This window comes from Eulemur rufifrons, chromosome 12 (assembly GCF_041146395.1).
Source record: "Eulemur rufifrons isolate Redbay chromosome 12, OSU_ERuf_1, whole genome shotgun sequence".
Lineage (NCBI taxonomy): Eukaryota > Metazoa > Chordata > Mammalia > Primates > Lemuridae > Eulemur > Eulemur rufifrons.
The window spans coordinates 21,905,925-21,919,697 of record NC_090994.1 but is presented as its reverse complement, the minus strand read 5'-3'; positions in this window follow the sequence as shown (position 1 = coordinate 21,919,697).

Sequence of the window (13,773 nt, the reverse complement as noted above, 5' to 3'; positions counted from 1 at the left end):
AGCTCAAACGATCCGCCCACCTCGGCCTCCCAGAGTGCTAGGATTACAGGCGTGAGCCACCGCGCCCGGCCTGGATTTTTTTTTAACTTAAAATAATATTTTGAGATTCATCCATGTTGAGTATGTCAATAGTTCATTCCTTTTTATTGCTGTGTAGTGTTCCATCATACAGCTATACAATTTGTTTATCCATCCATCTGTTGATGGACAGATAGGCTGTTGGCTGTGATTTTAATCCAAAACATTTATTTTACTCATGAAGAAGCAGAAGGCCTAGGAGAGGATCTCCAGAAAGGAGACTTGGCCACGGTCCCCAGTGCTTTGGGGGTGATGAGCAGGAGCCTGTTACCCTGGGATTCTGTGCCAGCAGGCTTAGCAGTTTGCAGTTTGGCTTGGCCTGTTTTGCCTGGGATGACCTTCCTTTTGCCATTTCTAATCCTCTAACTCTGAATTTATAGTAACATTAGGAATTTTTTAAAAAGATTATATGGAATTTTATCTATATACATTTATCTGTATAGCTCTCTTTATATCATTGCTAGACTCCTTTTGCCATAGACAAAGAGATACCTTATATACTTGGTATGTGAATCTCAGAGGATAAGGTGACCCACGTCCATTCTAGGCCATTCTTTTTCCACCTGAATTCTTACTCTCATCCTTCCTCTCTCTGCAGGGACCCAGAGCCTTCAATTATCTCCTCTTTCTTCCAGTTCTGTAGCCTCAACCTATAATCTTGTAGAATTCTTTCCATGCCTTCCGTCTGAGCCTCTGCATTGATCCGGTGTAGCCTCTAGTTCTCACCTGATCTGTCTTCTTCCCTTTGAGCAAAGTTTCTTGAGAAAGTAGCCCACAGTGGATGTCATTACTTCCTCACTTTCCAGTCCCTTGCTTTTATTCCCTCAGGCCCTGTCTCTGATGCACTTGTTGCTGTTGATGGACTCTCAAAAGCTCAGACTTCTCTGCTCTTGGCCTCTGTCAATGACCTGCTCCCTCCCGGTTTTCCTCCGCTTGTCCAAATGTTCTTTTTTATTTTTTTAATTGTTTTTGAGGGCGTCTGTCCCAGTGCGCTTTCCAAATGTTCCTTTTCCTAATCTCCACTGTGAGTCACCCTCAACTGTCCCTCAGAGCTCTGTCCTTGATCACTGTTCCTCTTTCTCTGCCGTCCCTTTCCAGAAGGCCTCTCGTGTTCTCAGATTTCTAACTGCGGTTGCTGGTGACGCTCGCAAATGCGTATCGATAGCCATGAGCTACAGCCTAGGGCACCATTTCTTTGGATTTTGGATGGGGACAAATGAATCGTGTCTAAAACTGAACCTATAGTTCCCCTCCAAAGAACTTCTCCTACGAAAGGCGTCACCGTTCACTCAGCCAGCCACGCAAGACACTCAACCTCGTAGCTGCCCTGTCCATTCTGATCACGCCCTGACCCTGTGCCTTCCTCTGAGACAGTTCAGGGCTTTATCACTTCTCACTCGGATTGTTGCAGTGATCTAAAGCTGCCACCTCCTCACCTCCGCCCTGCCCTTCAGCCTTAAATCAGCACGTGGCCACGCTGCGCCCATGTGATCTTTGCTGAATACCTTTTCTGCTTAAAAGTGCAGTGATGGGTTTCCTATAGAAAAAGAGTTCAGATACCCTTAGATTGTCATAGAAGATCTTTAATGATATGATCCCTTCCTACACCTGCAGCTTTTATGATATTATTCTGCTGTTTTTGTGTTTTGCTAAACTCTTACTCATCTTTCTAGATGTTTCCTTTCTAAATGTTTCCTGCCCGTTCCCACAGCATCCTGTGCATTCTCCTCATACAGCACTCGTTTCAGTGAATTGTAACACAAATACCCGGTTATTCATCAGTGCTTCTCACAAGGCTGTGAGCTCCTCAGGGCAGGAACTTTGTCTTCCTCATCTCTGTGCCCTGCCACCCTCCAGGGGTCTAACATAGTCCTGGGATATAATAGGCCCTCAGGTAGTGCTTGTTGAATGAAATAATAAACATCACATGATCCTTTAGAGCATATGTAAGTCCTTTCAGTTACATTAGTTCATTTGGTCCTCATAAGAGTCTGTGCGTACCACTGTAGCCCAACCTTGCAGATAAGAATGGGCAGGTTAGAAGACTACACCAGTTCCTCAAGGTCATGGGCAGACCATCTGATTGTACAGCTACTGTTTTTTCCTTCTACATTTGTGAATTGAGAAAATGTCAATGTATCAGGACAGAAATTTAGTTCAATTTAATAAACATTTATCGAAACAACTATTTACTGTAAGCCACACTTCTTAGTCATAAAAGCGATTTAAGAAGGGTGGAAGAGACCACTTATCCCCGTCAAGGTTCTACAGCAGCGTTTCTCAACCTCGGCACTGTTGGCATTGTAGGCTGGATAATCCATCCATTCCTTCCTTCCTTCCTTCCCAGTGTGGGGGAGGGGCTGTCCTGTGCATCGGAGGATGCTTAGCAGCTTCTCTGGCCTCTATCCCTAGATGCCAGTAGCAACCCCTCCCCCAGTTGTGACAACCAGACATTGCCAAATGTTCCTGGTGTGTGTGTGTGTGTGTGTGTGTGTGTGACAAAATTGCCCCCAGCTGAGAACCACTGTTGTGTACATAGACTTAAAAAGGAAGGAATTCAGAACAAGAGGGCAAACTTTTCCAGGCTCCCCAAAGTACGACAGATGTTGTACGAGGCAGTACCATGTGGGCTAGGAGAGTCCGGGGATCAGAGGATGGAGGGAGACGTGGTGAGCGTGGACGCGGAAGCAGAGGCCAGGAGTTCTAGAGGGAGACAGAAGATGGGGAAGGGGTTGTTGGGTGGGGTCCTGGAGAACCCATGAGAATAGAACCGCAGCAGTAGGATGGGAGAGGTAGAAACATTTTTTGTGTGTGTGTGTGTATGTGTGAGGAATATAGATCTCAGTTCATCCTACTGAACCTAATTCCAAAGAGGGGAGTCACTTGTTCTTTGGAAAATCCGACCTGGGGAGAGGCCGGGCTGTAAATCGTAGAGGAGAGGACTTTAATGCCACTTAGGAATCGGGCCGAAACACCCATAATGTTTGTCAGTCCACATTTTAGTGTTCTTAAGTAGCGTGCAGGGTGCGGGGGATGAAATATGGCAGGTATTTGATTTAAAAAGCCTGCACAGATTTAATGTCCTGATAAAATGTATTAAATCTTTTAAGGTTTTAATGAATCTAATATGTGTTTCATAAATCAAGAACTCTGCTAAGCCGTCTCCTGGTTTAATAAGAGTAAACTAGGAAATTGCTCTGAGCAGAAGCAAAATACATTTATATCACACTGAAAAGTAATAGATTTTTAAGCTGAGGGGGTCTTTCTGGGCCTTTTAAGCGTGTTTGCTTATTACCTTGCTCCAAGTCCTTCAAATATTAAACCACAGGCAAACACGTGCTTAACCGTATCAAGATGTGAACTAGCACAAAGGTAAATATTATTTGTAAGAGCGCAGAAAACAAAGGCAGTATTTCCTTACCCTTAGACCTAGGACCGGGTTGATTTCTGCACTGAAACCTGGCTTTGTGTACCTAGGCTTATGGTAGTTGCTTAAAAATCGTTATTAACTGTTATTGAACCACTCACTCCTCCATCCTCACCCTGTTAACACATTTGCCGGATTGAAGTGGCGAGTGTGTAAAATACTTCTTGAACTTTACAGCTATGGAATGGCTCATCAAGGTTGCTGGTCGGACCGTCCAGAGCAAGCACTTGGAAGAGTCTTCCCTCGTCTTAAACCCAAGGGCTGTGATGTTTGCTTTGTTGCTTTTCCTTCCTTGGGGGCCCCCTGCTCAAGCTCCAGGGGGGTGGGCAGCGGAGCCTTTGGGCCTGTGGGTGTGACAGATGGCATCTCGGGCAGGCTGGGCTCCGAGGCCCTGCTCCTCAGCTTGCTTTGTGGATGGGCAAGGTTCTGGGGTGAGATGGTGGTTCGGGGAGCTGGGGGAAGGGGGGGCTGGGGCTGGAACATTCCTGTGCACAAAGCTGGCCGGGCTTGTGAGCTCTGCAGGGGAGGGAGCGGGCCCCATACAGCTCAGTGTGGAGAAGCCTGTCCAACCTCATTAGCTGTCACGGGCAACAATACTGATCTGGCAATAAAGGCGATTCCAAACCTGTTGGTCATTAATCACCCGCCTGACAGTTGCGAATAGAAGTGGAAAAACCTCATCCCCCCTCCGCTCTTCCCCTCCTCCCCTGGCCCGGCCCCGCAGTTTAGAGTTACCTCTTGGTATATATGCGCCTCGCTGCCGGTGCTGGGTTCTTCTCCCCGCCTGGCTTTTCCAGGGGGACGTTGTCAGCGTGGAGAGGCTACAGGTTGGCCAGAGCCTGGCGCACAGTGGTTCCGTGCACAGAGGCTGGGGAGCCAGAGGGTGGAATGTAGTGGCCTCCAGAGGGGGGACCTCGGCTGTGACCCCTCTGGGATGCAGGGCTGGGTCTTGGCAGGCTCGTGGAAGTGGGGAAGTTTGTCGTCAGCGCTCTGGCCCCGTCTGTCCACACCCACCCCCTCACCCCCTGGCACACCCCTCTCCCCCTCCTTCAGCCACTGAGTGCCAACATCTTTCCCTTTATGTTTCTTTCCCTACCCCTCCCACCCCCAACCCTCCTTCCCAAATAAGCAGATCTTGCTCCGAGGAACAGTTTTCCTCTCCGTCCTTTATGTCTCACTCTGAATTTAAGTCCCGTTTCCTTTCCCAGAGGGACTGGTTTTTTCAGCCTCATCCCCAGCTGTGGCACTTGGTGAAGGGCAGTGTTTTGGGGGTGACAGGTGCCGTCCGTGGGGTGGGACCGGAGGCCTGGTCTGCACAGGTGCCCCTGAAATCAGCTCACAGAGGGCACAGCTTAGTTGCTTGGTCTGTTTCTTTGAGTTTTGTACACTGAGAAAGGAGGGGACCGAGGGGAAGAGGTGATGGTTTAGACTTTAGAGGACATCTACAGACCAGACCAGGATGAGGACATCTCTCTCTCTCTTCAAGTTTCTTACATGCTCTTTAGCGCACTTGAACCTGGTTATGTTTCAAAGAGACCAGGTCCAATTCCTGATCGGTTTCATAGAGAGGAGGGTGTGGGGAATTAGCCAGGAATTTTTGAAACAGTAGCCTCAAAATAATTTACATGCTTCTTGGCTCTTCTGATGGGCAGGCATGAGAGAGTAAACCGAACACTAACAACCAGGGCAGGGGAGAAGTTGCAACATAAATTTTCAAGGGGCCTAAGATAGTGCTCTAGTTTCCCCAGACGTTTCTGTCTCCCGCGGGTACAGATCGCCCCGGCCTTGGCCACATTTGTGGTGGTGTCTGCTCTTTCCACGACGTCCCTGACCTCTTGCTGCTCCTTATACCTTAGGCAGGGACAGAAGCGCCTGTCCACAGTCGATCCATCCAGACGGCTCTGACAGAGACAAATTCCCGTGACAAACTAATGGGGACAAAATGGAACAGGACAGGCATTAGTTGTAGTATTTTAGGCCTGTTTCCCCATTTCTTATATACCCTTTTCCTCTTTATCCTCATGTTTTCTTTAACACTATGGTTGTTTTTAACATTAGAATAACTTCAGGAGATTTTAAAACGTAGTCATGACTGGGCCACATTCTCTAACATTCTTTTTTTTTTTTTTTTTTTTTTTGAGACAGAGTCTCACTCAGTCGCCTGGGCTAGAGTGCTGTGGCGTCACCATAGCTCCCTGCAACCTCAAACTCCTGGGCTCAAGTGATCCTCCTGTCTCAGCCTCCCAAGTAGCTGGGACTACAGGCGTGAGCCACCAGGCACGACTAATTTTTCTATTTTTAGGAGAGATGGAGTCTCGCTCTTGCTCAGCTGGTCTTGAACTCTGGAGCTCAAGTGATCCTCCTGCCTTGGCCTCCCAGAGTGCTAGGGATTATAGGTGTGAGCCACCGCACCCCACTGCTCTGATAAAATTGTTCTGGTGTGGGGCCCACACATGAAGATATTTTTAAAAGCTCTCAAGGTGATGCAAGTCTTAGCTCAGGCTGAGAACTACAGGTGTAATCTTTTTAACAACCCATCATGGCAGTTCTCACCACGGTATCTCTGTTTGTGAGGTTTCCCTAGCCTGAAATGACCTCCTCTTTTTTCTCTGCCTGTTAACCAATCCCTTGGTGCCACGTGTATGAGGTGGCGCCTGCATAGCACTTGGCACTGTTCAGAAGACAGAAGCAGAAGATGTGGTTTGTGGGGGGGCAGGTTTGGTTAAGGCGGCAGGAAGGGTGGAGTGACAGCAAGAGCACACGAGCAGTGGCTAATGACAGGGCATGTGCTGGGGACAAGGAGAAGATTTGCTTGATGAGATGGGATTCGCCCAAGCTCTGTCTCCTCTTGAAGCTGGCACCCACCCCATCCACGCTCCCTGCAGCGCGACGGTGAGTTCCCTTGGCCATGTATCGCTGGGTACCACGCAGTCTCTTTCACGTGTAGGTCTCTCATTCTCCCCGAATCGTAAGCAACTAGAAGGCAGGGGCTACACTTCACATTAGTGGGAACTTATTTTATGCAATTCAGTCCAATCCCGTCTGGTCCAATGTAACTCATATGTATGGAGTGCCGGCTACGTGCCGCTTCTAGGCTTTTGGGATTCAACTACACAGACAAAGACGCTGGTCCTCCCAAGCTTAGTTCTTGCAGGGAGTTATAGACAACAATAAACACTATAAATAACAGATGCATTATATAATATGGTGGAGGGTGGTGAGTACCACAGCAAGAAGAAAACGAAGCCAGGGTAATGGGAATGAAGGGCGAGCGTGTGTGGATGAGCGTGTGCTGGTATGCGTGTTCACACGCTCATTGCATGGAAGGTAGTAAGCAGACGGCATTATCAAGTGGGAGGCCGTATTAACAGAGGTATTGAATAGAAGGGCAGACTAGGTCTCAGTGAAAAGGTGAGAGGAAAGGAAGTGAGTGAGGGAGCTGGCCACGTGGATGTCTGGAAGAGAAGTTTCCAGACAGAGGGGACAGCTAGAGCAAAGGCCCTACGCGGGTGCATCCCGGCAGGTTTGAGCAGATAAAGCTACAGAAGGAGGCAGTGGCGTGAGAGGAGATCAGAGAGGGAGCAGGGAGCTGGGTCTTGAAGCCACCCTGCGGACTTTGGCCACTACTCCGAGTGGGCCGGGAGCCTTCGTAGGGTGAGTTCATGACATCACCTGACTTAGGTTTCTGGAAGGTGTCTTGGGCTGCCGTGTGAAGAACAGATGATGAGGACGGGGAGATGGGAGTAGAACCAGGGAAGGAGACTGGTCTTTACAGACACCACTGAACGTACGCAGCTCGGTGAAAAAACCCTTCCAGGCATCCCCACTGAAGGGCTGGGCATTGTTATAAGACACACATTGTCTAGACTTTTTCACCTGATCATCCAGCTTACTCACCAGGGTTGGCTTCAGGAGACATTTCCACCCCCCAATCCACACCTAAAGATTTGCCACTGTCAATAAAGAATGTGATGAGCTTTGAGGAGGGTTTTCGAAAAGTTCCAAAGAGTTTTGAGCCAGGGGATATATTAGAATAAGTGTATATCCTTCCAAAGTGGCATTTTGAATGGGACACTATTTATTTTGATATTGAAGTCTTGCTGTGTTTGTTGAAAACATTTAATACCGTATAGTATTTCTTCCGTGTTCCCCCTACGATCGAGCCCAGCCTGGCATTTGGCACACAGTACGTGTCGTAAGAACTTGAGGAATGGAATGGAGTTAAGCCTTGGGCATGTTGGTATGTGCTAATTTGCAAGACAGTATTAAAAATTCCATTTGAATTTCCAAATCCAACTCATTTTTAGGGACCAAACTATTTTTTTTCCCTCAAGAGAAGTGAGACATGTGCATTTAAAAGAGGTTCTCTACCTTCCCCTCCTAAGGAGCAAAGGTGAGCACTTTTCTGTTCTGCTTCTTACGGGTCCATTTAAATGAACGAGCAGCCCGGAGGGCAATCGGCCTGTCACCCAGTAAACAGCATTGTCGGGTGGCTCCGGTGGGTACTAGTCACTGAGAGGGGACTCGCAAAATAATAGAAACCTCATCTCTGCCTTCCTGCTGCTCCCAATCCGGCAGGGAAAACGGAACCGGGAAACGAAAGGACACTTGCTGGCAGGTGACTCAAGGAAAAGAGACCCCGCAGCGCCATATGTGTTTGTATCGTTTAAACCTTTTCAGTGTTTTTGAACATCCATTATCTCATCTCATTAGTTCTCACAAGAATTCTCTGAAGTAAAAATCACAGGTTGGCCGGGCGCGGTGGCTCACGCCTGTAATCCTAGCACTCTGGGAGGCTGAGGCGGGTGGATCGCTCAAGGTCAGGAGTTCAAGACCAGCCTGAGCAAGAGCGAGACCCTGTCTCTACTAAAAATAGAAAGAAATTATATGGACAACTAAAAATATATATATAGAAAAAAATTAGCCGGGCATAGTGGTGAATGCCTGTAGTCCCAGCTACTCGGGAGGCTGAGGCAGGAGGATCGCTTGAGCCCAGGAGTTTGAGGTTGCTGTGAGCTAGGCTGACGCCACGGCACTCACTCTAGCCCGGGCAACAGAGTGAGACTCTGTCTCAAAAGAAAAGAAAAAAAAATAAAATAAAATAAAAAAAATAAAATCACAGGTTGCCCCAGCTGCAGAGGACCCCAGAGATCTTCCATTCCGACCAATCCCCTCATTCTATAAGGAGGAAACTGAGGCACAGATCTGTGAAGTGCTTCGCCCTGGTCACCCAGGAAGCAGGGGAGCTAGACCCCGATGCCACCCCTGCTCTCGGGTCCAGACCACGTTCTTTCCTACACTTTCCAGAACGGGGAGGGTTACAGGACTGAGGTCCCAGGAGCATTACATGAAGTTTGGGGAAGAGCTGGATTTGTCAGGGGGACAAAAAACAGGCCCCCCGGCGGGAAGAGCTCCTGCGGGTTTGTCGTTTCCAAGGGGAGAGGCCCAGGCAGGGAAGAGGTGACAGTTCAAGAAAGGGGTTTGGGAGGTTGGGTCACACCAGGGGCATCTCTAGGCCCATAGTCACAAGAGGAAACGTTAGCTTTTAATTATTATTTTCGGAGGCCGACCCTCCCACGGTCGGGTGTCTGGAGCAGGGCAATCAGAGAGGGTAGGAATGTCTGCCGGCAGTAATTACACGAGGCCTCCGTAATGAACCGAATTCCTCAGCGTGGGGCGCTGAGGTTGCAACCCCCGGACTGGAACAAAGACACGAGCCTAGGACACCCACGGGAGGAAGTTGCCTGTCCCTGCCTACGACCTGAGCCCTTCAGCGCCCAGGGTGGCAGGGCCTCACAACGCCACCCCGGGCCTTCTGGCTGTAGCCAGGCCTGGGACCGAGGGTGTCCTGCCACCCTGCCATGCCTCATCCTCTGAGAGGTTCCTGCTGTGGTTCACGGGGCCACGGGGAGTCAGATGGGGGGACAGGGAAGATACAGGGAGCCCTGGTCTCCCGAGGAGGTGCGGTGACTCAGGAGGCAGCTCGATGTGACAGCGACATGTCTGGCTAGACAGCGAGTCCTTGGGTCAGGCCTGGTGTTTGTGTAGCGTCTTGGCCAGGGCATTTCCAGTAGCTTCTCAGACCTTAACGTGCATACAATTACTTCAGGGAGCTTGTTCAAATGGAGATTTAGGCCATTCTGAAAGTGCAGAAAAGAACTATATGACTGACCCTTATTCTGGAATTTAACTCTTTTAGGAGATGAACGGGCTCCATCATATTGTTCTAGAAATAGAGCCCCAGGCAACAGGGACAGAGGGCCTGGCCCAGCAAGGATTCTCTGGGCCAACAGAGCAAGGTGACAAGGGGCCCAGGAGAGGAGATGTGGGTTCCAGAAGGGCGGATCAATTCAAGGAATCAGCGTTCATGGAATGCTGGCCACCACAGTGTTGTGGCCGGGCCTCGCAAGGACAGAAGGAAGAGGGAAGCCAGTGAAACATGGGGAGCCGGCCACCTAGTTGGGGAAATGACAAATGGACACATAAAACCAGCCTAAGCCGGGCACAGTGGCTCACGCCTGTAATCCCAGCACTTCAGGAGGCCGAGGCAGGAGGATCACTTGAGGCCAGGAGTTCAAGACCAGCCTGGGCAACATAACAAGACCCATCTCTACAAAGAATAAGAAAAAATTAGCCGGTGTGGTGGCACCCACCTGTAGTCCTGGTTACTTGAGAGGCTGAGGCAGGAGGATCCTTTAGCCCAGGAGTTTGAGCTGCAGTGACCTGTGATCATGCCACTGCACCCCAGCCTGGGTGACAAAGTAAGACGCTGTCTCTAAAAAAGATAAAAAAAATTGGAGATTTATAGTCATGGTTCAGGGGTGGGGCCTGAAGGTCTGAATTTCTTTTCTATTTTTAATTGACACATAATAACTGTACATATTTATAGGGTGTGGAGTGATATTTCAATACACATACGCAATATATGACCAAATCCATGCAACTAGCATATCCAGCACTCAAGCCTTTATCATCTCTCTGGGGTGGGAACATTCAAAATCCTCTCTTCCAGCTACTTGAAAATATGCAATAAATGATCGTGAACTCTAGTCCCCTGCAGGACGGCAGAACGCTAGGACTCACTCCTCCCGTCTCCTACCCAGCTGTGATTCTGTATCGTTAAACGTCCTGCCCTACCCCGCCCTCCTGCCTGGCCCAGCCCCTGGTGACCAGGATTCTACATGTCTGCATTTCTGCCAGGCTTCCAGGAGACGGGATGCTGCAGGTTCGAGGGCCAGACTTTGAGGAACAAGCAGTGAAAGGGGTAATTAGTGAGAATTAATGTTTCCAAACCCTCCCGTGGACAGTGGTCTTCCTGGTGCTTTCCACGGAGCGCTGCCCATCTTTCAGGCGCTTTACGCTCCCTGCCGTTTCTGGACACTTCAGCCACGGCTGACCTGTCCTCTGAGGGCTGGTGGCACTTAACGTCTGCTCACTCGGCCGTCGCATTCACTGTCTAGGCTGCTTTTTTTTTTTTTTCCTTTTTTGTGAAGACAGGGTCTCGCTCTGTCTTCCAGACTGGAGTACAGTGGCGTGGTCACAGCTCACTGCAGCCTCTGACTCTTGGGCTCAAGCCATCCTCCAGCTTCAGCCTCCTGAGTAACCAGGACTACAGGTGGGTGCCACCACGCTTGGCTAATTTTTCCTTGTTTTTTGAGAGACGGGATCTTGTTATGTTGCCCAGGCTGGTCCTGAACTCCTGGCCTCAAGTGATCCTCCTGCCTCGGCCTCCCAAAGTGCTGGGATTACAGGCTTGAGCCACTGCACCTGGCTTAGGCTGCTTTTATGTGTCCCTTTGTCATTTCCCCAACTCGATGGCCGGCTCCCCGTGTTTCACTGGCTTCCCTCTTCCTTCTGTCCTTGCGAGGCCCGGCCACAACACTGTGGTGGCCAGCACTGCATGAACGCTGATTCCTTGAATTGATCCACCCTTCTGGAACCCACATCTCCTCTCCTGGGCCCCTTGTCACCTTGCTCCATTGGCCCAGGGAATCCTTGCTGGGCCAGGCCCTCTGTCCCTGTTGCCTGGGGCTCTGTTTCTAGAACAATAAGATGGAGCCCGTTCATCTCCTAAGAGAGAGCTGAGTTCCGGAACGGGGGTAACATAGTCCTCTCTCTTGGCAAAGGAGGAACTGCCCGGTCTGGCAGGGCCGAGGCACCATTGATCTGAGTCCAGTGAAAAAGTGGCTTCTCAGGAACCCTGGATCCTGGCCCACTTCTAGACAACTTCTCCTTTCAACTTCCTTTCATGTGTTTTAACTCCACCAGCACGCCAGTTCCCAGCTGCCCCTCGGAGACAGCAGCGGTGATGCTGGTGGAGGTCAGGGGTCAGAGCAGTGGGGTGGGGAGGGTTGGGGCAGGAGGTTTCCCTGGATTGCAGATGTTTCTGCTGGGGGCCAAGGTCACGCTGAGGGTCAACATACACCACTGACTCACGTGGGAACACAGGTATACATATTAAAATACAGACGTCCACGGAGGGCAAATGTACACACAGATGCTTGCCTCTTTCTTCTACCCTTTATTTCTCTCTTTCTCTCTCTCTCTCACACACACACACACACACACACACTCACTCAAATACTTAACCAATTAAGTCCGTCGAGCGCTATTTGCGGATGATGGTGTGGAATTGTGCTGGAGTTGTGTCCGGCCTCATTAAATGTCAGGATTAACAATACGGCACTTGGCAATCAAGGCTGCTCTGTGGCTGTTAGTCATTAATCACCATCTGACAGTCCCGGATTGGAAGCGAGGAGCCTGTTCACATGTGCTCTGTGTACCTAGTTACCCTCTTGGTAATCAGCCTCGGAAAAGTTTTCTTTGACTCCCTGCCCGCCAGGGCCTCTGTCCTGGCACGGGGGGCAGAGGGTCGTTAGTCCTCTCCCCTCTCCTTCTCCTCCTCGCTGGGAAAAGACGTTGAGGTCCCGAACAAACAGGGCAGAGAGGATTATATTGTTTTTGGCCTCCTCTGTCCCTCTTAGGCCTGTTTTATGTAGCCTTGTTTTTACATTCTGGCCTGGTGGCCAGGAAAATTCTTTTTCTCCCCGAAGAAATTCTAAAAGACAGCGGGGAGCTCGGTCCTTTTCCAAAAGCTGTTGGGGTGAGCTTGTAAAGTCCAGCTCTTCCCAAGCCAGTCAGGTGGGGACCTGTGCCTGCTAGAAGGGGGACTTGACTCATTTCCGGTTTTGCTTCCAGCAACTCGGGCCTGAATTTTGGCAGGTTCTCTCGGTGCCTTTGCAGGACTGAGAGGAAGGACTAGTGTCTCTCTGGGGTCCAATCTCATCACCTCCCTACAGCCTTATTTATTCACTCACTTATTTATTCGAGAAATATCTACAGAGTGCCTGTTACCTGCCAGGCACAGGCTGGACACTGGATCTGGCAATGAACACACGGTCCGGGTCCCCGCCCTCTTGGTGGCTGCCTTCAGTGGGGACTGAAGTGTCTACTAGAGAGTCCCACGCTGTGGCGGGGAAGTGCTCTCGCTTCGGATTCTCGGTGTGTGCGTCGCCGGCTGCCAAGTCCTCCCAGGGCGCCAGCCCTGGCGCTGCCTTTCCTGGGAAAATGCTCCTGCGTCAGAGCCCTTGTCACCCCCCAATGGTCTCATGTTTTGTTCCCTTCAGCCCCTGCCTCTGTTTCCTCCATGCTGGCTCTTTCCAACCCTTTCACGGGTGTTTTTTCAGGACTTTGTCCCTTAATTCCTAGGACTGACTTGAGGGCATCATTTCAGCCGCTATGGCAAGTGGGTAGAGGACCGAGGTCACTGACTGTCTTGTCCCCAGTGGGTCCTCCCTGCCTGCCTCCAGGGTTTGCTGCCGCAGCCAGAGCCCTCAGTGTGACTCCTGCTCCAGACAGGGAAGGCTGATCAGCGACAGAAAGCCTTCCCGAACAACTGGGCCGTCACTCTTTCTTCTGTCACTGCTTTGAGTTTCACCGCCTGGGTGTCTTCCCTCACCCACCTGGTGACCTCAGTTCAAAGACACTGACACGTGTTTTAGCCCTCTAGCCGTTTTCAACAGATGGAATACAGCAAGCATGTCTCGACAAGCCACTGTGTGCCTGGCACTGTCCTAGGCACAGGTGACATGGAGATGAATAAAAGACCCTTCTTGCCTTTAACAAACATATGGTCCAGTGCAGGAAGATGAGAGGTGCTCACATGGGGAAGAATTAGGAAAGAGATAAAAATAAAGAGGCTGAGATATTCAGAGCCAGGGGAGACCACAGCTGCTCCGGGTAAAAATGGCAGCAATGGATTTGTGGGG